Below are 26,002 nucleotides of genomic sequence, written 5' to 3'. Positions count from 1 at the left end.
GAGTGGCTCAAACAAAGCAAGGTTCACATCTGCCTTGGGCTCCTCTGTCTTTACATGCTGTTTTCACTCCTTCACTTGCCGTGATCCAAAATCCTACAGAAAAAGGCACTGGTATGATTCATCTCCTGCATGTGGATGTCTCAGCTCCACTGCTGTTGCAGTCATATCTACCTTACATCATGCTCACGACAGCATGCTCAATACAATGAAAGGAGATAGAACTAAAGACATTCATCACAGACACTAAAGGGTTCCACCTTTATGACTGAATAGTACAGTTTATGCCTTAGTCACAATAAATATAACCTGCTTACTGAAATCTGAATTATAGTCCTGAACTTTGGATTTTAAAGCTGAGACTTTTGCAAGATGTTGCTTCTCTATACCTTGATAAAATCCATGGTACCATACCCACTGTTGACTCCGTATCCAAATCATATTTAACACTTCCTTTGTTACTCACAGAATAAAGCTTTTGTTTACCATTCATTTTTATAGACAGGATGAGTCACACAGTGAGATAAAGGGAGATCTCTAAGGATATTCTTAAAGAAAAAAAAAGTCCTTTCTTGGTAAAAATGGAAAGCTATTTAATCCCTGCTCCCTTCTTTCCTATTTGGGATGCTCTCCTGTGAGAATGTAATGGTGGGAGATATAGTTGAAATATTGGCACCGTGAAGAAAGATATTGACAGTCTTCTTTGGACATCATGAAAAAGTGTGATGCCTCTGAGTTATTCATGATATGCTAAGTGACTGTACCAAAGCTAACGCTTTCTAATGCATATTTCTCATTGAGTTACATAGCATTTATTTTGTTAGATCTGTTTTAGTTGAAGATCATGTTTCTTGCAGATGAAAAATTTTCATTGATAAGTATGGGATCTAGTTCCCTTCTTGTTCCTTGTAGAGAGTTGAGACCTTGACTGGTAGATTGATATCTGGAAGCAGCTTAGGGGAGACAGAGATGGGTTAGGAGGAGGAAAAACTCTGAGGTCCAAATAGAAAAAAAAAATATGTCATTTTAAATCATTTTAATCTCAATAGTTATAAAAAAAGGGAAAACAGTGTTTTACATACAGTCCAAGAGGTACATTTGTGTAATATTGTAAAGTAATTGGCCTCTAATTAAAATAAATAAATTTAATTAAAAAAAAAAAAGAGACAAACCAAACAGTTTCAGAGAATCTCCAGAAAGAGGAATAGATACCAGAGCAAGGTCAAGTAAGGAAGTTAAATAAATCCAGTGAAAAAGCTAGGATGCCCAAGGCTGGTAGTAATTGGATTTCTTTCTACCACCAAAGGAGTTAGTGAGTTTACCGTGATTAAGAGAGATGTGTGAATTCTTGTTTCTAAAATCCAAATACCCTTTTAATTCCTCTTTGACTCTTATTACATATATTATCTTGAGTAAAGGAGAGTGGGGGGTCACAAGCATCAGAGAGTTTCAGATATGTAATTCCCTGGTATCTTTGTAAAGATCATCAGAAATATCAGCCTTCTTGTCCAGCAAGTGAGGTGCCAAGAAAATACGTATGACAGTTCCTTATACTGCACTTAATAAAATCAAGTTAAAAAGCCTTGACTTACTGAGAATCTTCTATGAACTTGGCCCTGGAACTTTTACCTCTTTCAGCAATAATAATGCCATATTGTATAAAGATTTTTATATAATTCACACACACTTAAAGGACACTCTTTCCCTTGAGCTACCTTATTCCTTTGAAAGTAATCTTGCACGTTTCAAATTCTGTAGTTATTTCTCTAACATAGTATGAAATAAACATCCATTGTATTTCTCCAGAGTGTAGTCATCAATAAGATTCTAGATTATAGAAATCCTCACTTAGAGTGAAATATTACTTATCCCTGCATCATTTGTCAAGCAATGTTGGAATTTATGAATAGATTCATCATCTGCTGCATCAATCTGGGTCATTAGTTCAAGCAACAGAAAACAAGTCTAGCTAATAGAAGCAGAAAATATATTCAGAAGTTACCAGACAGCTCTTAGAATCTTTAGGAGAGAAGTAGCACCAAAGCAGAGGACCAGTATTATAAATTATGGTGCCGTGCTGCCCTGGCACAAACACTAGCATTGTTTCCCCTGGGAAAGGACACAGGAGCTTATTCCATCTGCCTTTGGAAAGGTCACCCCTGATGCTTCTGCAATCTGCTTTAACTCATGCCAGCTTCAGCAGAAGAGCTTCTGGACGGTCCTCAATACTTTGCATCACCAGCATATTACTCAAGTTGGAGCTGAATGCCTGTGATTAGAGTACCCAGGGTTATGCCGATTAGTCTTACTGCTGGAGAGGTCAGGAGATTAAATATCTAGCATTTTATATTTTTGATAGAGGACTTTGTTTCATGAGGAAGAGTATTCCTAAACGCGGGAAAGAAATTCATAGTCTCAATTGCCAAATGAATGGCAAACATAGCAGCTAATCATTTTTCCCCCTTTACTACTGATTGTCTGCTTTGGTTATAATTTTCTGTTTTCTGTGAGAAAAATAATATATTAATATAATTGATTCACTATCAGTGAGAAAATATATTCAGAGGGTGATTAACTTGTCAAGTAAATGGTGCAGTCTTGCTTCCAACCCATGGAAGACTTCGAAACTCATCTCATTTCTCTGATTGCCTTCTGTGGTCAAGGATACATATTTAAGATTTTTGATTGTGATTATGACAACAAAATATGCTCTACTTAAAAGTTTAAGTAGAGTATACAGCAAATGGGTGATGCATCTGTTTCCTGATTTGTTGACCTCAATCTGAACCTGGATGAGACAAATGGGTATGGAACTCGTATCCCTGTCCTCTGGATGATTTCATACCTCCTTTCCAGCAGAACTCAAGCCAGAACTTCACATGAAACTGACAATAATGATTTGAGTCAAACGAATAGCGTGTTGTAGGATAAACTGTCTGTTCAGACCTGGGACTAAAGCAGCGATGACATTCACAAAGGGTACTCCTGCAGTAAGATAGGAAAATTTGTTAGGCTAATTAATGTCAGTGAGAGATGAAGAAGGTTATGTGGCAAACAGGAGGACCGTATCTGGGGAGCCCACGTGTGAGAGTGTGCAGAGATTTCCTACAATAACCAAGTCATAAGAGAGACTCTCTTGTAAGGGATTCTGGTTACAACATAGCACTCTATTGTCTCTGCTGATACAAGAAAAATACCCTCTCCTCTTCCCTTAAGATTTTTTTTTATTAACTGTGACACTGGCTTGGCTACATCCATTGCAGAGGTCAGTGCAAAATGGAAATGTAAGCCTCCTTGTTCACACGGCAGCAAAACTATGCTGTTAATGGTACTCAAATATGATGTTTTCCTTTCTTCAGTATCCACTCTCTTTCTCTACCTGTCATGGCGGGTTTTAATTATTAGATGGTTACTTGCTAAGTTGCTCAATTGTGTCTGTCTCTTTGCGACACTGTGGACTGTAGCCCACCAGGCTCCTCTGTGCATGGGATTCTCCAGGTAAGAATACTGGAAAGAGTTGCCATGCCCTCCTACCGGTGATCTTCTCTATCCAGAGATCAAACCCATGTCTCTTATGTCTCCTGCATTGTCCGGAGGGTTCTTTACCACTAACACCACCTGGGAAACCCAATATTAGTTAATAGTATTCTAACTGAAGAAAAAAAGAAACTTTATTAACATAAATTTTACTATTAACCTTTGCACTGTACAATGTTAGTGTTAAAATGTTTTATATTTATTTAGATTTTTAAATGCTTTAGTTATAATTGTAAATGTTTTAATGTTAAAATATTAAGGGCTTTAAATAAGAACCTTATTTTTTAAGTTCCCCTGTTGGCTCAGCTGGTAAAGAAGCTGCCTGCAATATGGGAGACCTTGATTCGATCCCTGGGTTGGGAAGATGCCCTGAAGAAGGGAACAGCTACCCACTCCAGTATCCTGGCCTGGAGAATTCCACGGACTGTATAATCCATGGGCTTGCGAGTCAGACACTACTGAGCAACTTTCACTTAAAAAAAATGTTTTAAAATTATTTTTAAAAGTTTTAAATAACACTGAACTCTTGCAGAATCACTGAAACTCCACAATTTGTGTTTCAGAGCTCCTGGTGGCCTATGTCTTTTGTTCTTATCATAGCAGCAGAAATGCACACACTTTACCAAGGTCTTATTTATCCTCTTGATGGATGCAAAGCCTACGAATACTCTCAGCTTAAGTAAAGGACTGAAAGGGAAACAACGTACAAGTTTCCCTGTTTCCCCCCTTTTTTCTTTCTGTCGTCGTTTCCAGATCACTGATTGGCTAGTACAGGAAAAAGAGATGAGTAGGAAAGAGTATGACCCGGTTACTTGGTTATTCATGCTTCTTAGAACACCACTGCTTTCTTTCTGGATTTGAAGCAAGTAGTAGATATAACATGCTGACCTTGTAGTGACTTTTGAGTGTCACGAAACTCATGGGTCTCCCATAATTCTGTGCTCACACAGCATCATGACGATAAAGGTGGCAGCAAGGGAGCAAGGCCAGGGGCAGACATATTGTGCACAACTTCTCTGTCCTCCTGCACGTTCCATTGTTCACCAGACTTTAGGCAGAGAAAGACAAGCTCAAAGATAGCTGTATTAAGAATTTAAAGGTGTCTCCATGAAGCTACGCTGATTTCTCTGTAGGAGGCTCCCAAGGCAGCGTTTTTTGTGTCTATGTTGTTGTACTGAAATATCAGTCATTGTTGTCCCTCTCTCTCTCCCTCACCCCACCCTTGTTCTCTCTTCCTTACCCTTTGTCCATTTTCCTGGTACTTCACCATCCTGGCCTAAGTTTGAAAATTGAAGCACAAAGTAATTAGAAGTCTTGGGTGCTCTGAAATCACACTCTTCCCTCACATCAACTTCAATTTTGGCCAAAGCTTGTATGGCATATACAATTAAAATCAGTTCTTATTTGTGAATATCTCTGTGCTTAGTCACTCAGTCACATCTGACTTTTTGTGACCTCATGAGCTGTAGCCCGCCAGGCTCCTCTGTTACTGGGGATTCTCCAGGCAAGAATACTGGAGTGGGTTGCCATGCCCTCCTTCAGATCTTTCCAACCCAGGAATCGAACCCAGGTCTCCCGCATTGCAGGCAGGTTCTTTACCATCTGAGCCAACATGGAAGTGCTAAATATCTCTGTCGCTAAGAGTCAGACACGACTGAGCGACTTCACTTTCACTTTTTACTTTCATGCATTGGAGAAGGAAATGGCAACCCACTCCAGTGTTCTTGCCGGGAGAATCCCAGGGACGGGGGAACCTGGTGGGCTGCCATCTATGGGGCCGCACAGAGTCGGACACGACTGATTTGACTTAGCAGCAGCAGCAGTATCCCTTATTAAGAAACCCTCAGAGAGTGTCACCCCTGGGATTCCATATATGCTCTGACATGCCGCAAATGTGTAAAAGACAAGGATTCCTGTTCCCTCTGGCTGCCTCCTCTGTTCCTCTCCATTGGGCCCCCAGCTGCAGTATTGCATGAGTGCTGCGGGTGTACAGTTTACATGGCTGGACATTGTCTGTAAATCTCTTGGTCCAAATTTCACTCATCTCACAGATACTTACTGTAAAATTTCCATCCCTATAAATGACACATTTTTCTGTAACATAAACATATTCAGACTAGAAGATAACTTACTTTACAGATCTGTAAAGCATCTATGAACTTTGATGTTTTGAAAGGACATGGAAATACCATGCTTCATATGAAGTGTGTTCCTGTGAAGTTCTATGCAAATCAAAATGTTACAAATCAGATTTTAAGGGAATTCAAGGAATGTGATATTTAAATAAATATAGTGAGTTTATTTGTAAAAGGATAATCGTTCTCCAATATGTGTTCTTTGGGCATTTATAATTTTTATTTATGGAAATTTTCTTGTACATATGTTTAGATAAGCAAATCATTTTATTTATACCATTTATATCTTTTGCTCTGCTCTGAGTATCTGTAACAAAGCTATGAGGGCCTCCCAGGTGGGAGCCTCCCAGATCCTCTCTCCATGGAATTCTTCAGCAAAGAATATTGAAAGGTAGCCATTCCCTTCTCCAGGGGATCGTCCCAACCCAGGGATAGAACTGGGGTCTCCTGCATTTCAGGCAGATTCTTTATTGTCTGAGCCAGCAGGGAAGCCAGAGGAATGGGTTAATCCCTGAGTTGGAAAGATCCCCTGGAGAAGGAAATGGCAACTCACTCCAGTGAAAAATCCCATGAACAGAGGAGCCTGGTAGGCTATAGACCATGGGGGCTTAAAGAACTCTGACAGGGCTTAGCAACTAAATAACAGCAATGTTGAAATGAGATATCCCAATAGAAAACAGAACACCATTCATAAACTTTTACAACACCACACAGTGTGATTGTGATATTATTAAATGAGACAGAAATAAAAGGTACTTTGTAAAGAAAAATCTTTTTACTTACAAACTTTTATTTTCTCCTGGTTGATATCACAGATTTCAAAAATGTGCAGATAAATTCTGGGCACCTATTTCAGAGCATCGTTGTGCATTTCTAAAACTGTGTAAACATTTGGAAGTGGATATTTAAAATTATGCAGAAGGCTTCAGTCTGACTGCAGAACTTAGTTTGACTGCGTAATTATAAGTAGGTCGATGGCTGACCTTTGCTCAAGAATGACAATGTTTTCCAGACTACACCATTCATTTTTTTGCTACCATTTCCTAGGAAAATGTAAACTGCTAAGGAAAGCTGTGTTTTGTTTTGTTTTTTCATTTCCAGTCTAACCAAATGTACAGATATTTTTTTTCATTCTCACTCCTGCAATTAAAATGTCAAAATTGAGGTCTGAAACTTTGCACATCACATCTATTTATTTGTATCAAGAAAGAGACATTCATTTTAAAAATAATGCAGAAGCAAGTTTTGTATTTTATTAACATGCTTTAATATTTTAGGTTGGAATTTATGGATGCTTTGCTGAGAATTATTTTATATTACAATTTATAGATCAGTTCAGTCAGTTCGGTTGCTCAGTCGTGTCCGACTCTTTGTGACCCCATGAATCACAGCACGCCAGGCCTCCCTGTCCATCACCAACTCCCAGAGTTCACTCAAACTCATGTCCATCAAGTTGGTGATGCCATCCAAACATCTCATCCTCTGTCGTCCCCTTCTCCTCCTGCCCCCAATCCCTCCCAGCATCAGAGTCTTTTCTAATGAGTCAACTCTTCGCATGAGGTGCCCAAAGTATTGAAGTTTCAGCTTTAGCATCAGTCCTTCCAATGAACACCCAGGACTAATCTCCTTTAGGATGGACTGGTCGGATCTCCTTGCAGTCCAAGGGACTCTCAAGAGTCTTCTCTAACACCACAGTTCAAAAGCATCGATTCTTCAGTGCTCAGATTTCTTTACAGTCCAACTCTCACATGCATACATGACCACTGGCAAAACCATAGCCTTGACTAGATGGACCTTTGTTGGCAAAGTAATATCTCTGCTTTTCAATATACTATCTAGGTTGGTCATAACTTTCCTTCCAAGGAGTAAGCGTCTTTTAATTTCATGGCTGCAGTCACCATCTGCAGTGATTTTGGAGCCCCCAAAAATAAAGTCTGGCACTGTTTCCACTGTTTCCCCATCTATTTCCCATGAAGTAATAGGACCAGATGCCATGATCTTAATTTTCTGAATGTTGAGCTTTAACCCAACTTTTTCACTCTCCTCTTTCACTTTCATCAAGAGGCTTTTGAGTTCCTCTTCACTTTCTGCCATAAGGGTGGTGTCATCTGCATATCTGAGGTGATTGATATTTCTCCTGGCAATCTTGATTCCAGCTTGTGCTTCTTCCAGCCCAGCGTTTCTCATGATGTACCACTCTGCATATAAGTTAAATAAGCAGGGTGACAATATACAGCCTTGACATACTCCTTTTCCTATTTGGAACCAGTCTGTTCCATGTCCAGTTCTAACTGTTGCTTCCTGACTTGCATACAGGTTTCTCAAGAGGCAGGTCAGGTGGTCTGGTATTCCCATCTCTTTCAGAATTTTCCACAGTTTATTGTGATGCACACAGTCAAAGGCTTTGGCATAGTCAATAAAGCAGAAATAGATGTTTTTCTGGAACTCTCTTGCTTTTTCGATGATCTAGCGAATGTTGGTAATTTGATTACTGGTTCCTCTGCCTTTTCTAAAACCAGCTTGAACATCAGGAATTTCACGGTTCACATATTGCTGAAGCCTGGCTTGGAGAATTTTAAGCATTACTTTACTGGCGTGTGAAATGAGTGCAATTGTGCAGTAGTTTGAGCAATCTTTGGCATTGCCTTTCTTTGGGATTGGAATGAAAACTGACCTTTTCCAGTCCTGTGGCCACTGCTGAGTTTTGCAAATTTGCTGGCATATTGAGTGAAGCACTTTTCACAGCATCATCTTTCAGGATTTGAAATAGCTCAACTGGAATTCCATCACCTCCACTAGCTTTGTTTTTAGTGATGCTTTCTAAGGCCCACTTGATTTCACATTCCAGGATGTCTGGCTCTAGGTCAGTGATCACACCATCATGATTATCTGGGTTGTGAAGCTCTTTTTTTGTACAGTTCTTCTGTGTATTCTTGCCATCTCTTCTTAATATCTTCTGCTTCTGTTAGGTCCATACCATTTCTGTCCTTAATCGAGCCCATCTTTGCATGAAATGTTCCCTTGGTATCTCTAATTTTCTTGAAGAGATCTCCAGTCTTTCCCATTCTGTTGTTTTCCTCTATTTCTTTGCATTGATTACTGAGGAAGGCTTTCTTATCTCTCCTTGCTATTCTTTGGAACTCTACATTCAGATGCTTATATCTTTCCTTTTCTCCTTTGTTTTTTGCTTCTCTTCTTTTCACAGCTATTTGTAAGGCCTTCTCAGCCATCCACTTTCCTTTTTTTGTTTCTTTTCCATGGGGATGATCTTGATCCCTGTCTCCAGTACAATGTCACAAACCTCCATCCATAGTTCATCAGGCACTCTGTCTATCAGATCTAGTCCCTTAAATCTATTTCGCACTTCCACTGTATAATCGTAAGGGATTTGATTTAGGTCATACCTGAATGATCTAGTGGTTTTCCCCACTTTCTTCAATTTAAGTGTGAATTTGGCAATAAGGAGTTCATGATCTGAGCCACAGTCAGCTCCTGGTCTTGTTTTTGCTGACTGTATAGAACTTCTCCATCTTTGGCTGCAAAGAATATAATCAGTCTGATTTTGGTGTTGACCATCTGGTGATGTCCATGTGTAGAGTCTTCTTTTATGTTGTTGGAAGAGAGTGTTTATTATGACCAATGTGTTCTCTTGACAAAACTAGAGATACTTGAGTGGTATTCTGTAGTTATTAACATTGCTTGGAGGTTTGTTGGTTCCTAGAGAGGAGGAATAGATACCTTTCACATTAAAATACTGTAAGATTTATATTAATAACTATGAATAGTGATGGTGATAATATTGGTAGTGATATTTGTGCACATTGTGTGTGTGTGTACAGAAGTCAGTATCTACAGTTTTTTATTCTCAAGGTTTCTATTATTAAAAATTGACTCCCGTTAGCTGTATAGCCTAAAAATATCTGGAGAGACATTTACACAACCTCTTGTATTATATTATAGCTAGTTTCTAATTTTCCTGGTTTTGATTCCTAAATGGCACAGGTTATTAAAATGGCACTGATTTATTAAAGAGTTTTACTTTCAGAAATGAACATTACTACATTTAAATGTCACTAGGTTTTAGAAACATTCAAATGTGAGAAAAATCTTTAGATCAAAGAAATTCCATATGTATTTATATCCTCAAGTATATAATGAGCTCCTTAGGGCAGAAATTGATCATTTTAATTTCCTTTCATTATTTTCAGATGGTGAAAAAAATAGGCAAATCATTACTAATCAAAGAAATGTGACTTATGTTTCTAAAGCAGGTAGTTTTGCTTTGTTTTTTTATGGCTTTTAATTTTTTTTCAATTTTTCAATTTTATTTTTGGGTCTCTCCTTGTGGCATATGGGAATTTATTTTCCTGGCCGGGGATCAAACCTATGTCACCTTCACTGGCAGCATGGGGTCTTAGCCATGGGACCACTGGGGAAATCCTTAGCTTTATTTTTAAAGTCTGGATATTTGTAATTTATGTAATTGTGGTGTGTGAAAATTATTGATTGCATCTAAAGGGCTAACTAGTATATATAAAATAAGTTACAAGGATATATCATAGATGAAAGAATATAGTTAATATTTTAGCCAGTATGTTAAATAACTATAAATGGAATGTAATCTTTAAAAAAGTATGCATTATTTATTGTATACCTGTAACTTACATAATATTGTATGTCACTTCTACATCAATAAAGGAAAAAGAGCTCTGTGCCGGCAACTTGGGCCCATCTCACTGTTGTGCATCTGAAGCTGAGCACAGCACTGAGAGGAAGGTTGTTCCAATTGTGGACCTCAGATGGGGTGGACACCTGCATTGATAGCACAAGCGGGTTCCAAGACATGGGACTCAGGGCTAACCACCTACATGAGACATGTCTGCAGCAATAAACAGATGATCGTGCGGGAGGTATTGTCATTAGCTATGCCAGTCAGTCTTTGCTTTGACAGCAGCTGGGATTTGTATACCACAATAGCTTGTTCTGAAGTAACAGACTTCAAGTAGTAGGAGGGTTTTTAGAATCCTGCAGGAGCAATGGACATATTGGAATTCTGAATTCACACTGGGTCTTTGGTGCTTCTTTCTGGATGTATCTAGGGGAAAATGTGTTAGGTGGAAGGCTTGACAATGGGGATATGAGTATGAGTTGGGTGCAAGTGTCACACTTGAGAATGTTAGAGGACAGTTGTTATTCTTTATTGTGCAGTCGCTAAGTTGTATGGAACTCTTTGAGACCCCATGAACTGCAGCACACCAGGCCTCCCTGTCCTTCACTGCCTCCTGGAGTTTACTCAAACTCATGTCCATTGAGTCAGTGATGCCATCCAACCGTCTCATCTCCTGTCACCTTCTTCTCCTCTAGCCCTCCATTTTCCCCAGCATCAGGGTCTTTTCCAGTGAGTTGGCTCTTTGCATCAGGTGGCCAAAGCATTGGAGCTTCAGCTTCAGCATCAGTAGTTCCAATGAATATTCAAGGTTGATTTCCTTTAGGATTGACTGGTTTGATCTCTTTGCTGTCCAAGGGACTCTCAAGAGCCTTCTCCAGATGACAGTTATTCACAGCTTAAACTGTAAATCAGGATATTCCAGTCTTTATATGTTAATGTACTTAATTTTCACAATAATATTAAGAAATGAAAAAGAAATGCTGTCATTATGCTACTTTGTAAATGAGAAGTCTTTGAATTAGAAAAGTTAAGTAGCTTTCCCAACATGAACCCAGGTTCATCTGATTCTAAATTCTAGACTTTTGAGTCCCATGCTTTACTATTTACAACAATCATTGTTCTCCTTTCTGAAGGAGATGGAGGGGATGTTTTTGTTGTTCAGTCTCAGTCGTGTCCAACTCTGCAACCCCATGGACTACAGCACATCAGGCTTCCCTGTCCTTCACTATCTCCCAGACTTTGCTGAAACTCATGTTCATGGAGTTGGTGATGCCATCCAACCATCTCCTCCTCTGTCATTCCCTTATATTTGAGAATTATTTCTACTGTTTTCATCAGTGCTATTTTGGATGCCTTGTCTTGTTAACTTTTTCCTTGACTTGCCACAAGGGGGCATCCTTAGAATTCTGAGGACAGGTAGAAAAAAATGAACAGTGGGAAGAAATCCTTGATTTCCTCCTAGACTCAAAGTGTGAAAACCCCTAGATTCTCAAAGGGTCCACCCCAAACCACCAACATTAGCATTACTGAGAACTTATTTAAAATGCATATTATTAGATTGCTCACCACTCTACTGTATCAAATCTCCAGGTATGGAGCCCAGTAATTTGTGAATGTATTAACACACCTTTCAGGTGATCCTCATTCATGGCAAAAAGTTAGAACCAGTGATCTCTTGGTTTTCTTATAGCAAATGTGTGCTTTTATTCATTAGTATTACATAGTTTTTCTTTAATTTTCCTACTCTCTGAGAGCCACTGCTTTGAAATTGAATATCTTTTTCAAACTGAGGATTATGACCTGTAAATGTACACATTATCAATTTATGGACCTGTAGAGAGAATATATAAGAGAATATCAAAGTATGTTACACTTTGTAAAAGAAAAGTCCCTTTGTGAAATTCTGTCTTTACATAGATCATGATGTAATATGTGCGTCTTCCTGTCCATGGTCAAAAAGCTACTGAATGGTTTGAAAACAAAATGAGATACACTGTCTTTTTTTTAAAATGTATTTTACTGAAGTACAGTTGATTTACAATGTTGTGTTAATTTATGCTGTAAAGGAAAGTGATTCAGTTATACATATATTAATATATATATATTATTTTCATATATTTTTTCCATTATGGTCTGTCACAGAATATTGAATATAATTCCCTGTGGTAATAAGTAGGACCTTATTATTTATCCATTCAACGTGTAATATTTTAAATTTGCTAATCCCAAACTCCCAATCCATCCCTCCCTTCCTCCCCTCCCCTTGAGAACAGCAAGTCTGCTGCATGAGTCTGCTTCTATTTCATTGATACATTCATTTGTGTCATATTTTAGATTACACAGATATAAGTAAAGTTATATTTGTTTTGTCTTTTCTTTAACATTTTTAAGTTATTGTCTTTCTTTAAAACTGTATTTTTTGTATTTAATTATTTATTTATTTTTGGCTGTGTTGGGGCTGCGTTGCTGCATGGGCTTTTCTCTAGTTGCAGGAAGTGGGGGCTGCTCTCTAGTTGCAACGTGCAGTCTTCTTATAGTGGTGACTTCTCCTGTTACAAAGCATCGGCTCTAGGGCACGTGGGCATCAGTAGGTGTGGCTTCTGGGTCCCAGAGCTTAGTGGCTCCATGGCATGTGTGATCTTCCCAGATCAGGGATCAAACCCATGTCTCCAGCATTGGCAGACAAATTCTTTACCATTGAGCCACCAGGGAAGTCCCTGTCCTTCCCTTCCTGACTTAACTTCACTTAGTATGATAATCTCTAGTTCCATCTATGTTGCTGCAAATGGCATTATTGCGTTTATTTTCGTGACTGAGTAGTACCCTCATATGTGTGTGTGTGTGTGTGTGCCTTTGTGTATGGATATCAGTTCATTTCAGTTCAGTTCAGTTCAGTTACTCAGTCGTGTCCACTTCCTTGCAACCCCATGGACTGCAGCAGGCCAGGCTTCCCTGTCCATCACCAACTCCTGGAGTTTACTCAGACTCATGTCCATTGAGTCAGTGATGCCATCCAACAAGCTCATCCTCCATTGCCCCTTCTCCTCCTGCCCTCAATCTTTCCCAGCATCAGGGTCTTTTCATTTGAGTCAACTCTTCGCATCAGGGGGCCAAAGTATGGAGTTTCTGTTTCGTCATCAGTCCTTCCAATGAATATTCAGGGCTGATTTCCTTTAGGATGAATTGATTGGATCTCCTTGCTGTCCAAGGGACTCTCAAAAGTCTTCTCTAACACCACAGTTCAAAAGCATCAATTCTACGGTGCTCAACTTTCTTTATAGTCCAACTCTCACATCCAAACATGACTGCTGGAAAAACCATAACTTTGAGTAGATGGACCTTTGTTGGCAAAGTAATGTCTCTGCTTTTTAATATGCGGTCTAGGTTGGTCATAACTTTTCTTCCAAAGAGCAAGCATCTTTTAATTTCATGGCTGCAGTCATAAATTACAGTGATTTTGGAGCCCCAGAAAATAAAGTCTGTCACTGTTTCCACTGTTTCCCCATCTATTTGCCATGAAGTGAGGACTGGATGTCATGATCTTCGTTTTCTGAATGTTGAGTTTTAAGCCAACTTTTTCATTCTCCTCTTTCACTTTCATCAAGAGGCTCTTTAGTTCTTCACTTTCTGCCATAAGGGTGGTGTCATCTGCCTATCTGAGGTTATTGATATTTCTCCTGGCAATCTTGATTCCAGCTTGTGCTTCATCCAGTCTGGCATTTCTCATGATGTACTCTGCATATAAGTTAAATAAGCAGGGTGACAATATACAGTCTTGACATACTCCTTTCCCAATTTGGAACCAGTCTATTGTTCCATGAACAGTTCTGTTGCTTCTTGACCTGTTTACAAATTTCTCAGGAGGCAGGTCAGGTGGTCTGGTATTCCCATTTATTGAAGAATTTTCCACAGTTTGTTGTGATCCACACAGTCGAAGGCTGTGGCATTGTCAATATAGCAAAAGTAGATGTCTTTCTGTAACTCTCTTGCTTTTTTGATGATCCAACAGATGTTGGCAATTTGATATTTGGTTCCTCTGCCTTTCCTAAATCCAGCTTGCCTATTTGGAAGTTCACGGTTCACATACTTTTGCAGCCTGGCTTGGAAAATTTTGAGCATTACTTTGCTAGCATGTGAGATGAGTGCAATTTTGCAACCCCACCATACAGCCTCCAGAACTTATACAGGACTGGGAAACAGACTCTTGGAGGGCACAAACAAAACTTTTCATGTATGTGTATAGGCTTCCCCAATGACTCTGCCTGCAACACAGGAGATATAGGAGATGCGAGTTCAATACCTGGGTCAGGAGCTTTCCTTGGAGAAGGAAATGGCAACCCACTCCAGATTCTTTCCTGAAAAGTTCCATGGACAGAGGAGTCTGGTGGGCTACAGTCTAAAGGATTGCAAAGAGTTGAGTACAACTGAGCAAATAAGCATGTGCACACGTGCACAAACACGTATATGACATCTTATTTTTCCATTTATCTGGTGATGAACATTTAGGTTGCTTCCATGTCTTGGCTATTGTAAATATTGCTTCTGTGAACATTGAGGTGCATATATCTTTTCAAATTAGAGTTTGCTCTGAATGTATGTCCAGGACTAGAATTTCTGGATCACAGGCAACTCTATGTTTAGTTTTTTGAAGAACCTTCATGTTCTCTATAGTAGTTGCACCAGTTTACATTCCTATCAACAGTGTAGGAAGATTTCCTTTTCTCCATACCCCCTCCAGAATTTGTTATTTGTAGACTTTTTAAAGATGATCATCCTGACAGGTGTGGGATGGTAAAAATGAGATACAGTCTCGATAATATATCGCCATGACAGTGCCTGAGCTGAGAAGGATGAAGTGAATATAGGAGGAATGTTCATCTTAGCAGGTTAGAATACAGAGAAGGAACTTCGTCATGGAGTTCAGTACTGTAGTGAGGGTGTATACTGCTTACAAACAAAGCAAAAACAGATAAACATACAAACATCCCTAAGAATTCTGTAGCCCAGAATGAAATTTCCTGTGCAGTCTAGTAGGAGATAACTAATTTACTTTGACCTTAAGGGAAATATTTATTCCCAAACTATTTTAATCTAGGATTACTAAATATACTCCACTAATAAAAAATCTGACTGCATAAATATCTTCCTGCTGGAAAATGTTTACTGCATTAGGAATTCAGGTAACCCCATCATTAAGAAGGCATATTTTCCATTACATGCAGCAACATATGGAATCCTGGCTTATTTGTCTCTCAAAGTTTAGTTTGGGGAACTCTGCTACCAGGAGGTAAATGCGTCTAGAGAATAAAAGCATCATAGTCTCTGGAGAGGAGAAACCCACTGAGACCCTATTTCAAAGTAATCCAGAGTGATTCTGTTTTTTAAACTGTTTTTTCTTTTCCTCAGCTTGGCCATTGATCATTTGGGTATAAGGTCCCTGAGCTAAATGCAGTAAGGCAGGCTTACATAAAACAAATTTAGATTTGTTTTTCATTAAGGGGCTAATAGGATCAGAAGAAAACACATATATTTTAATAAAAGTCACAGAAAAACAAATCAGAGTCATAAAAACATCATGGAAACCAAATTTCCACCATCTGTGCACACACTATATTTAGCAGTGCCCTACCTGGGTGGCAAAAAAATTATCTGATCTTGATATTCTCAGATCAATATGCACAATGATGTTGCCATCAAAGAAACCAATAAGGTCCACAGCAAAGCCCCCCAAAACACACTTTGTATCTTATATGTGAAGTCTCTAACATTCAGATAAATATCATATGATTGAATACTGACTCCAATAATTGCTAGTAGAGTGAGTTCAGGGGGAAACATCGCTTGTCCTTTTAACCTCCAATTTCTTTTTCAACAAAATACAGATAGGGAGGAACTGAGAATAATAACTGAAGAGTGTAAAAATGTATAAGGATTAAATGAAATATATAGAAAACACTTGGAACCATGCTTGAAATATAGTAAGCCTTTATAAAAGATGCCTACCATTATTTTTTTCAATCAGTAGTTGTTACAATGAAAATTTAACCACAGCCAGAAAACCCACTTTCCCTAAACTATTTCATTCCTTTTTTAAAAAACATCTACCATGTACCAACCCTAGGCAATGGGTGCTGAAATGAATAAAATATGCTTTCTACTTTTCAGAAGCTCATTTTCTACCAAAGGACCTGCAAGCTAATAACTATAAGCAATATGATGGAAACTCTGATATGCCACATAAAAATGTTAAAGGAAACACAGTTAGAAAGCTTGAAGTAAAAGTTCCAGAGAGAAGCTGCATCTTGGTCAGGGTCCAGGGGCACACACAGGATTGGAGACACATGACTGAAGCCCTGAGCAAACATGGAACACCAGAACATAAGTTCCAAGATTGCACCTTTCTTCTCTTCAACTCATGATTTCTTGTCTTCTATTAGCAACAACCTGGGGCTCCTGAGAAAGACAGAAGCAGCGTGAAGACCTTAATTCAGTGTTTACAGCAGCAGTTATAAAAATGTGGCCCATGGAGCCCTAGGGGGTCTTTAAAATTCTTTTAATAGGTTTGTCAGCAAAGACTATTTTCTTAGAAATACTAAGATATTTTTGTCCTTTTTTCCTGTGCTCATATTTTCCCTGATGATGCAAAAACAGTAACGGATGAACTGTTGGTGCTACAGCCTGAGTCAGCATAGTGGCACCAAAGTCTATTAATAGCCAGGATATTCTTCACTTAAATTGCTCTGAAGAAGAAGTGAAATTATTACATTAAATCTTAACTCCTTTTTATATTTGGGGCAATTAAACCAGAAGTATACATAAAACACATCTATTGCAAATAAGAGTATGATAGTTGCCTCAAGAAAAAACACATACTTGCTTGTTTGAGTTACAAGCTAAGTCAACCACCTTTTTATAAAAATAATAAAATACAATTTTTAGTTGAAAAGAACTAAAAACAGATAACCATGTTTAGACTTTGATGTTCAGACATTGTTTTTTTCAAATTGGTGTGAAGGAAATGTATCACTTCTAAATTTGGTAGAGCAGACTACTAAGGGAATGTAAGATGATGTTGTAAAGGAAGTTTGAGGTCAGGTTGCAAAATATTAAGGAGTTCAAGCAGTGTTCAGTAGGAAAATGTGAAAACACACACACACACACACACATACACACACACACTAAAACTTAGGAGCAGGGAAGATCAAACTGACATTCTAGAGTAGCAATGGTTTGGTCAATGGTTTGGTGTTGAGAGATTGGGTCATGAACTAGGAAGCTACTGCTGCAAACCAGGTGCAGGAAGGTGAAGGTGTGGAGGAGACACGTGGCAAGAATGTGGTAGAGTGAAGGCACAATCTGATAGTACTAAGTTAGCCACAAGGGCATGTTGCTAGTTTGTGTTCCATTTTAGTATCTCACTTGAGAATAATTGTCAATTCTTACATATTGATAAACAAAGATAATTGAGATTTATGTTTAACAACTTATAATTCATCCACCATCGTTGCTTGTGTTCTGTTGTGCTTGAACTGTTTGTATTTTTATTTTTTCTCTTTGGTGCTACTTCTTTTGTGATGTTAAAACATTCAGGTAGCCATGACATAAAGGGGCAACTGTGTACTAGATAAACACAAGAGACTAAACAAACACAAAAGATGCTCCCCAAACAGAATTAGGTCTGCAGCAGAAAACAGATGATACATTTGAGTTAATAATTCAAGACTTTTTACTTACACAATAATTATACTAAAATTTGGTGGCAGGACTGGATGAAGCACAAGCTGGAATTAAGATCGGCATGAGAAATTTCAAACCTCAGATACGCAGATGACACCACCCTTATGGCAGAAAGCAAAGAAGAGCTAAAGAGCCTCTTGATGAAGTGCAAGAGGAAAGTGAAAAAATGGGCTGAAAACTCAACACTCAAAGGACGAAGATCATGGCATCGGGTCCCATCACTTCATGGCAAATAGATGGGGAAACAATGGAAACAGTGACAGACTTTATTTTGGGGGGCTCCAAAATCATTGCAGATGGTGACTGCAGCCATGAAATTAAAAGACTCACACTCCTTGGAAGAAAAGCTATGACCAAGCTTGACAGCATATTAAAAAGCAGAGACATTACTTTGCCAATAAAGGTCCATCTAGTCAAAGCTATGGTTTTGCCAGTAGTCATGTATGGATGTGAGAGTTGGACTGTAAAGAAAGCTGAGGCTCTCTATACCAACCCATTCAACAGACAACCGCATCTTTGGTGCTGTGCCAGCCACATCTCTGAGACAAGATGGTGAAGGTTGGAGTGAACGGATTTGGCCTGTTTGGGCGCCTGGCCACCAGGGCTGCTTTTAACTCTGGCAAAGTGGACATCGTCGCCATCAATGACCCCCTTCATTGACCTTCACTACATGGTCTACATGTTCCAGTATGATTCCATCCATGGCGAGTTTCACGACACAGTCAAGGCAGAGAATGGGAAGCTCGTCATTGATGGAAAGGCCATCACCATTTTCCAGGAGCAAGATCCCGCCATCATCAAGTGGGGTGATGCTGGTGCTGCCTATGTGGTGGAGTCCACTGGTGTCTTCACTACCATGGAGAAGGCTAGGGCTTACTTGAAGGGTGGAAACCAAGAGGGTCATCATCTCTGCACCTTCTACCGATCCCCCCAAGTTTGTGATGGGCGTGAACCACAAGAGGTATGACAACTCCCTCAAGATTGTCAGCAATGCCTCCTGCACCACCAACTGCTTGGCCACCCTGGCAAAAGTCATCCATAACTACTTTGGCATCGTGGAGGGACTCATGACCACCATCCACGTCATCACCGCCACCCAGAAGACCGTGGATGGGCCCTCTGGGATGCTATGGCGTGATGGCCGAGGGGCTGCCCAGAAAATCATCCCTACTTCTACCGGTGCTGCCAAGGCCATGGGCAAGGTCCTCCCTGAGTTCAACGGGAATCTCCCCTGCGTGGCCTTCCATCCCCACCCCCAAGGTGTCCATTGTGGATCTGACCTGCCACCTAAAGAAACTTGCCAAGTATAATGAGATCAAGATGGTGAAGATCAAGGTGGTGAAGCAGGCATTGCAGGGCCCCCTCAAGGGCATTCTAGGCTACACTGAGGACCAGGTTGTCTCCTGAGACTTTAGCAGCGACACTTACTCTTTACCTTTGATGCTGGAGCTTGTATTGCCCTCAGTGACCACTTCATTAAGTTCATTTCATGGTACGACAATGAATTAGGCTACAGCAACAGGGTGGTGGACCTCATGGTCCACATGGCCTCCATGGAGTAAGGTCCCTGGACTCCCAGCCCCAGCAAGAGCACGAGAGGAAGAGAGAATACTCAGCTGCTGGGGAGTCCTTGCCCCATCTCGATCCTCACCACACTGAGAATCTCCTGACCTCCAAACGGTTTCCATCCCTGAAGCCCTGAGGAAAGGGAGGGGCTTAGGGAAACTTGCTTTGTTGTGTACCATCAATAAAGGATCTTATACCCCCCCCCCAAAAAAAAAGAGCTGAGAGACAAAGAATCGATGCTTTTGAATTGTGGTGTTGGAGAAGACTCTTGGGAGTCCCTTGGACAGCAAGGAAATTCAACCAGTCCATCCAAAAGGAAATAAGTCCTGAATGTTCATTAGAAGGACTGATGCTGAAACTCCAATACTTTGGCCACCTAATGGGAAGAGCTGACTCATTGGAAAAGACCCTATGCTGGGAAAAATTGAAGGCAGGAGGAGAAGAGGACATCAGAGGATGAGATGATTGGATGGCATCACCAACTTGATGGACATAAATTTGAGTAAACTCCAGGAGCTGGTGATGGACAGGGAAGCCTGGTGTGCTGCAGTCCATGGGGTTGCAAAGAGTTGGACACGACTGAGCAATTGAACTAACTAACTTGGTGTCAGGGCAGGAAAAATATACAGAATAGTTTGATAATCCTGATTTCTTATGACAGTAGAGAAGTTAGGAGACCTAATTCTAAAATGGGAGAAAAAGTTCCACAAAGGGAAAAATGGTGTGGAGAAGATTAGTGGCTTTTGAAAGAAGGACACAGATTATGTGCTATAGAAGGAGTTAAGTAAAAAAAATATATGACCTTACTTCTGTCTCTCTTTTCAGTCTTCACTTGGGGCTCTGAATGGCCAAACTCACGGAGAATCTGAATTTCACTGATATATCAGCCCCAGGGCAGACAGCAAGGTAGAAAGGGTAGACACATCTAATTGTATAAGCAGAAGGCCAAGCTAGTTTACTTTGAGAATGTTTGACTTCACAAAAGCCAGCATCAGATGAGATGGCAGAACAAAACCTGTAATATGATAATTTACATATCTAAATTAAATATACATATATATTGCCTGGAGAAACCCCATGGACAGAGGATCCTGGTGGGCTACAGTTCATGGGGTTGCAAAGAGTCAGATACAGTGTGTATATAATACACACATATATATGTGTATTTCACTTTGTATAACAATTGGTTTAAAGTCAGCAGTCACAAGAACTAAGATTCTTAATCAAATTACCAGAAACACAATATCCCTCTAGAGCAGGGTTTCTCAACCTCCACACTATCCATATTATGGCAGGATGGTTCTTGGTTGTGGAGGCTATCCTGTAATTTGTAAGATGTCTAGCAGCCACCCTGGCCTCCACTCACTAAATGCCTCTGGCACCTGACCTGCCCAGTGGTGACAACCAAAAATGTCTCCAAATACTGTCAAAAATCTCCTGTGGGGTTTGGGGGGAAAGACACCCTTCAGTCATTCTTCCTTCACTGAGAAGCATTAAACCTTCAGTCTAGGCCTCCAGAGAACACTAGACCGTGCAGTCCATTTCAACATAGTAACTTGAGTAATCTAAGATGAACCTGTGTAGATTATACTAAATCTCACTCAAGAAGATTAGCTTGATTAATTTAAATATGCTTCCAGGTATATTTAAATACACAATCCCCAGGTCTAGAAAAAGAAAATATATTTAATTTTGAAAATCACAAAGGTATATATAAATATATATACATTTATAAAATGTATGTATGGAAGAGCGAGAGATTCAAGGCTTTAGTTAAAGGAGCTGCCATGTCAGAAGTCATATCATTCATAATCACTTCCATTTCATTATCACAGAAGTTTTTGACATTGTCAAGTGGACTGTGAAAAAGTGAACTGTCTGGTACTGGACCTACATTTGAAATGTCAGTGACAGCTGGCAGCTTGTTTGAGGTGGCTGTAACATAGGATAAGGACATCCCAGAAGCCATGTCTTGGGCAGTTCTTGGAAGGAGACTGTACTGAAGAGAAAAAAGATTTTCATATCTGTCTCTCAACCCAGACTCCCAGCTCTTAGGTAAGAGGGACATCTCTGCTTGTTAAAACCGATAGCTTCTGATTAAAAACAGGAAAGGAATCATTTGACCTGATCAGTGGGGGCCAGAATTATCAAGAAAAGTAATCAGGGAGAAACAGGGTTTTAGGAACAAATACTACTTAATCTCCATTGCTTTTTGCTTCTCTTCTTTTCACAGCTATTTGTAAGGCCTCCTCAGACAGCCATTTTGCTTTTTTGCATTTCTTTTTCTTTGGGATGGTCTTGACTCCTGTCTCCTGTACAATGTCATGAACCTCCGTCCATAATTCATCAGGCACTCTGTCTATCAGATCTAGTTCCTTAAATCTATTTCTCACTTCCACTGTATAGTCATAAGCAATTTGATTTAGGTCATACTTGAAAGGTCTAGGGGTTTTTCCCACTTTCTTCAATTTAACTCTGAATTTGGCAATAAGGAGTCCATGCTCTGAGCCACAGTCAATGCCTAGTATTGTTTTTGCTGACTGTATAGAGCTTCTCCATCTTTGGCTGCAAAGAATATAATCAATCTGATTTTGGTGTTGACCATCTGGTGATGTCCTTGTGTAGAGTCTTCACTTGTGTTGTTGGAAGAGGGTGTTTGCTATGACCAGTGCATTCTCTTGGCAGAACTCTATTAGCTTTTGACCTGCTTCATTCTGTACTCCAAGGCCAAATTTGCGTGTTAACTCCAGGTGTTTCTAGACTTCCTACTTTTGCATTCCAGTCCCCTATAATGAAAAGGGCATCATTTCGGGGTGTTCTAGAATGTCTTATAGATCTTCATAGAACCGTTCAACTTCAGCTTCTTCAGTATTACTGGTCAGGGCATAGACTAGGATCACCGTGATATTGAATGGTTTGCCTTGGAAACGAACAGAGATCATTCTGTCGTTTATGAGATTGCATCCAAGTACTGCATTTTGAACTCTTTTGTTGACCATGATGGCTACTCCATTTCTTCTAAGGGATTCTTGCCCACAGTAGTAGATATAATGGTCATCTGAGTTAAATTCACCCATTCCAGTCCATCTTAGTTCGCTGATTCCTAGAATGTCTATGTTCACTCTTGCCATCTCCTGTTTGACCACTTCCAATTTGCCTTGATTCATGGACCTAACATTCCAGGTTCCTATGCAATATTACTCTTCACAGCATCAGACCTTGCTTCTATCACCCACCCATCCAACAACTGGATGTTGTTTCTGCTTTGGCTCTATCACTTCATTCTTTCTGGAGTTATCTCTCCAGTAGCATATTGGGCACCTACTGACCTGGGGAGTACATCTTTCAGTATCCTATCATTTTGCCTTTTCATACTGTTCATGGGGTTCTCAAGGAAAGAATACTGAAGTGGTTTGCCATTCCCTTCTCCAGTGGACCACATTCTGTCAGACCTCTCCACCATGACTGCCCATCTTGGGTGGCCCCACACGGCATGGCTTACTTTCATTGAATTAGACAAGGCTGTGGTCCATGTGAACTTCCAGATGTTCAAGCTGGTTTTAGAAAAGGCAGAGGAACCAGAAATCAAATTGCCAACATCTGTTGGATCATCAAAAAAGCAAGAGAGTTCCAGAAAAACATCTATTTCTGCTTTATTGACTATCCCAAAGCCTTTGACTGTGTGGATCACAATAAACTGTGGAAAATTCTGAAAGAGATGGGAATACCAGACCACCTGACCTGCCTCCTGAGAAACCTGTATGCAGGTCAGGAAGCAACAGTTAGAACTGGACATGGAACAACAGACTGGTTCCAAATAGGAAAAGGAGTACATCAAGGCTGTATATTGTCACCCTGCTTATTTAACTTATATGCAGAGTACATCATGAGAAACACTGGGCTGGAAGAAGCACAAGCTGGAATAAAGATTGCTGGGAGAAATATCAATAACCTCAGATATGCAGATAATACCACACTTATGGCAGAAAGTGAAGAAGAACTAAAAAGCCTCTTGATGAAAGTGAAAGAGGAGAGTGAAAAAGTTGGCTTAAAGCTCAACATTCAGAAAACGAGGATCATGGCATCTGGTCCCATCACTTCATGGGAAATAGATGGGGAAAGAGTGGAAACAGTGTCAGACTTTATTTTTCTGGGCTCCAAAATCACTGCAGATGGTGACTGCAGCCATGAAATTAAAAGACACTTACTCCTTGGAAGGAAAGTTATGACCAATCTAGATAGTATATTAAAAAGCAGAGATATTACTTTGCCTACAAAGATTCATCTAGTCAAGTGTATGGTTTTTCCAGTCATCATGTATGGATGTGAGAGCACCGAATAATTGATGGTTTTGAACTGTGGTGTTGGAGAACACTCTTGAGAGTTCCTTGGACTGCAAGGAGATCCAGCCAGTCCATTCTAAACGAGATCAGTCCTGGGTGTTCTTTGGAAGGACTATGCTAAAGCTGAAAGTCCAATACTTTGGCCACCTGATGCGAAGAGTTGACTCATTGGAAGAGACCCTGATCTGGGAGGGATTGGGGGCAGGAGGAGAAGGGGACAACAGAGGATTAGATGGCTGGATGGCATCACCGACTCAATGGACGTGAGTCTGAGTGAACTCCGGGAGTTGGTGATGGACAGGGAGGCCTGGTGTGCTGCGATTCATGGGGTCGCAAAGAGTTGGACATGAATGAGCGACTGAACTGAATTGAACTGAACTGAATTAATATTTTGTACTGGCATCGTAAATCAATTTTTTTCACTGGAAGTAGTATGAAAGTAAACTGCTCTCTTGGTTTCCATTATGATCATTTGCTTTGAAGTGTAGGACAAACAGAAGAATTCCTGTTTGTAAAAATAAAGATAGTTCTAATAATCAATTTGAAAATAGTATGCATTTCTGCATCATAAATCTTCATCTCTCTTAGCTCATCTGTGATGTGTTTGCTCATTTGAGTGTTGGGTTTTTGCTTGTGTCTGAGGGGTATTTGTTTGTTGTTATTTATATCTGGGTTGACATCTCCATCAGTGAGACACAAACTCTGGATTTGATATGCCTCATCCTTCACAACTTCTTTTCTGTCCTTTATTAATACAGAGGCTGAAAAAAAACAGTACTCATCCTTCAAGCCCACCTACCAAAGATAGTTTGCTTAGGTTTAAACAATTAGATGTAATTGAAAGTTGCCTATTGGGGCTTTCAAGATCCCTGTTTTAAAAGGATTAAATTAGCTGACATATCTCTCATATCTTTTGCTCTCTTCTTTCTCTTCTGTGGGTAATCTATGGCTCTGGAAGTACACCATCCTTTTAGTAACCATAAAGTAAAAATCTTGAGAACAAATTACCTGAATGAAAAAGTAGAAGCTGGATTTGCTTTCCTTGGTTTCCCTGTGGCATTGCTATTCTTCTTTACTAGCTGGGACTCACTAGTCTTTGTTTTATAAGATTATTAAATTAAACTTTTTTTTCTTATGTTGAGACATGATTTTGGGGGGTTTTATATCATTGGCAGATGAGCAAATTAATCTAGGGAATAAGACTATCCTTAAGTTAATTGAGAAGCAGTTATATATCAGGCCAGTGGTCATTCAGAGAATGTGAATTTGTAGAAATTTACAGAAAATCAGCAGTCACTGGACTTCCCATGAATCAAGACATGGAAGGTAATGTAATCATATCAGTGCGTTAAGATATGGAGAATGTTTACATCTTACTCATATTGCACACATATTTTGTCTGTTTCATATTCATTGTATAAAATATATAAATATGAATATATTTATTTCACTGGAATATAGGAGAGGAACATAAAAGGAAAGAAAATAGCTAACATTTTTCTATGTGGCAGAAATTATAAGGGACACTTTAAAAGCACATCATTTAATCTTTACAAGAACTTTATAGCATATGACTTATTATCTCGTGTTTTAGAGGAGAAAACTGGCATTTCCAGAGGTTAGGAAATGTGTCCATGGTTTTCAAATTAGCAAGTAAAATTACTCAAATTCCTCAAGTCAGATTTATTCCCCTAACACTTTACTGAAAGTGCTGTTGTCAAGGCCCCAAATAGCCTAAGCATTTTTGCTAAAATGAAGTCCTTTCTCTGTTCCCTTTTTGAGTTCTCATCAACATTCGCTACATGAATTTCCCACTTCTTCTCCCTGAATTCTGTCCTTCACCAGGTTTCTCATTATATTCATCTATTTCATTTCTCCCACTAGATTTGTTGTTACTTCATAGTCTTTGTAGTTTCCTGTGATATTTCCTTGTTAGCTTTACCATCTGGAAAGTTGAAATGACCTAGAGCTCAGGTTTTAGACCTCTTTTCTATCTTCTTCACTCTATTTGAAGATCT

The 26,002-nt window shown here is 39.6% G+C and overlaps 1 long non-coding RNA gene and 1 pseudogene across 1 annotated transcript in view; both read left to right on the top strand.

Moving 5' to 3' along the window:
* The window catches only part of LOC147342463 (uncharacterized), a 68,313-nt gene that overhangs the window by 6,520 nt on the left and 35,791 nt on the right, over positions 1-26,002 (top strand). The gene's annotated exons all lie outside the window — the stretch shown is intronic.
* On the top strand, positions 18,621-19,731 carry LOC147342464 (glyceraldehyde-3-phosphate dehydrogenase pseudogene; annotated as a pseudogene).

Source organism: Bos grunniens, chromosome 29, assembly GCF_055505025.1.
Source record: "Bos grunniens cultivar Pamir isolate PY7600 chromosome 29, Bosgru_T2T1.0, whole genome shotgun sequence".
Lineage (NCBI taxonomy): Eukaryota > Metazoa > Chordata > Mammalia > Artiodactyla > Bovidae > Bos > Bos grunniens.
This window is presented reverse-complemented; position numbering and strand designations above follow the sequence as displayed.